We start from the raw sequence: 2,316 nt of genomic DNA, 5'->3' as shown, positions 1-2,316 counted from the left end.
GATGGGGGAGAGCAGGGAGGGAATGACTTGGAGGGGCAGAGCTGGGGACAAGGACAAGGGACACTTGTATGGGAGCAGGGTTGGGGACAGGGACGCGAGCGGCCCTGGAGACTGGGCTGGGGAATCCCCCCATGCCTCAGTTTCCCCACTGTGGAGGAGTTATTCCAACCACTCTCCCCCCCCCCTTTTCTTTTTTCTCCCCCCTTTTCCCCCTTTTTTTCCCCCCTTTTCTTCCTGTTTTCCCCTTTTCTTTTTTATTTTCCCCCTTTCCTATTTTTTTCCCCCGACACGGCCGTTTGGGAGCCAGCGGGGCCCTTTCCCAGCCCTGAGTCAGGGCTTTCCGCTCCGGAGCCGCCGGCGCCGCGGCCGCCCGCCGAAGGCCGCAACCACTATCCCCCCCCTTTGGTCCCCCGCCTTCGCCAGGGCTCCCACTGCCCACAGACTGGGAGCAAACTGGGACGGCCGCTCCATCCCTCCTCTTCCTCAGCCAGCGGGGTGGGGGCACCCCATGGGCTTTTTTGGGGGGGTCACAGGGGTTTGGCTCCCACCGACGTCAACCACGAGGGTTTGGTTCACTGCGGGGTGAGGCGGGGGGAGTTGGGAGCTGCCCGAACGCCTGGGTCCCCTAGATGGGGCTGCAAATTGGGGTTTGGGCCTCCCACCAGCTTAGGGGTGGCGGGGACCCCCCCCGTGTCCCCCGGGACCCTTCAAAGCTTGGCGGTTGCCCGCCAAGGGGAGCCGGGGGGGGGGATGCGAGGGCTGGCGGCGGCGGGGGCTGATTACAGGGCGGCGCCGAGCCCGGCCGCCCACGGGCCCCACGGCCGCACTCGGGGCCCCCGCAATTACCCGGGTATTTATACCCCGGCCGGACGCCTGGGTTCGTTCGCGGGGGCGGGGGGAGACGGGAGGGGGGGGCTCCTTCCCCACGGCCGGTCCTCTGGTTCTGCTTCCCTCCGTCGGCTGTCCACCCTCCACCCATCCCTCCATCCATCCATCCTTCCATCCCTCCTGTCCTTCTCCCTCCTTCCTTTCCCACCTCCATCCCTCCCTCCTTCCCCCCATCCCTGACTCATTTACCCACATCTATCAGCCCAGCTCAGCCCCCGTGACGTGAGTTTGGGGGGGTTTCAGCCCCCCATGGCAGGAGTATGGGGGGGATTTCAGCCCCTGTGACATGAGTTTGGGGGGTCTCAGCCCCCATGGCAGGAGTATGGGGGGATCTCATCCCCCATGACATGAGTTTGGGGGTCTCAGCCCCCATGGCAGGAGTATGGAGGGATCTCATCCCCCATGACATGAGTTTGGGGGGGGGTCTTAGTCCCCATGGCAGGAGTACAGGGAGGGATTTTAGCCCCCGTGACTTGAATTTGCAGGGTCTCAGCCCCCATGGCATGAGTATGGGGGGTCTCAGCAGGATGGAGGTTGCAGTCCCCAGGCAGGGCCGGAGGTGTCCCCATCCCGATGCCTGTCCCCAGGGGCCGGGGGGCACCTTCCCCCCCCCCGGCTGTAACCATGGCCCCCCCCCTGCGCGGAGCGCGGGGACCCAGGCGTCCTGCGGTAAGCACCAGCAGCTGGGCTGGGGGCACCGCGGCCCTTCAAAGGGGAGCGAAAATCAGCCCACGAATCGCTTCCATGTGTGCGCGGGTGGGGGCACTGGGAGTGGGGACTGGGAGCACTGGGAATAGGGACTGGGGGTATTGAGAATGGGGAGCACTGGGAATGGGGACTGGGGGTACTGAGAGTAGGTAGCACTGGGAATGGGGCACTGGGAGTGTGGTACCCCCCCATAGCACAGTGTCCCCAAGTCCCCCAACCTGGTGTCACCAATGGCACAGTGTCCCCAAGCCCCCCCCCCATAACAGAATGTCCCCATGCCCCATGGCAGGCCGCCAGCCGGGGGACACCGGGGGTGGCCCCACGCGCCCCCACCCCGCTTGGCGGCGGTGGCCACCGCGTCCCCTCTGTCCCTTGACCCCCCCGCTGTTCTCCGGCCCCCGGATGTTTCTCTTGCGGTCGGAGGCCCCGAAATAGCGGCGGCCCCAGCGCGTGTGGGTGCGCCGGCCACGGCGTGCCAGCGCCCGCGGGCTCCAGCCGGCCGCGGGGATGGGGGGGGACGACGGCGGGGAGGCTCCGAGGGCTCATAGCGGGGTTGAGCATCCCCCCCCCCAGCACCCTACTGGCTTGGCCTCCCCACCGATGTGGGGGACCCCAGTGTTCGAGTGGCCCCCTGGCGTCCCACCGCTCCCCCAAGTTCGGCCCTGCCGTGGAAGTGGGGGGGGGAGATGAGGGTCTGGTGGGGGACCCATAGGGTCTGGG

Source organism: Haliaeetus leucocephalus, unplaced genomic scaffold, assembly GCF_000737465.1.
Source record: "Haliaeetus leucocephalus isolate CR32 unplaced genomic scaffold, Haliaeetus_leucocephalus-4.0 Scaffold186, whole genome shotgun sequence".
In the NCBI taxonomy this organism is placed as follows: domain Eukaryota; kingdom Metazoa; phylum Chordata; class Aves; order Accipitriformes; family Accipitridae; genus Haliaeetus; species Haliaeetus leucocephalus.
The sequence above is the reverse complement of the archived record's forward strand: the minus strand, read 5'-3'. Positions refer to the sequence as shown.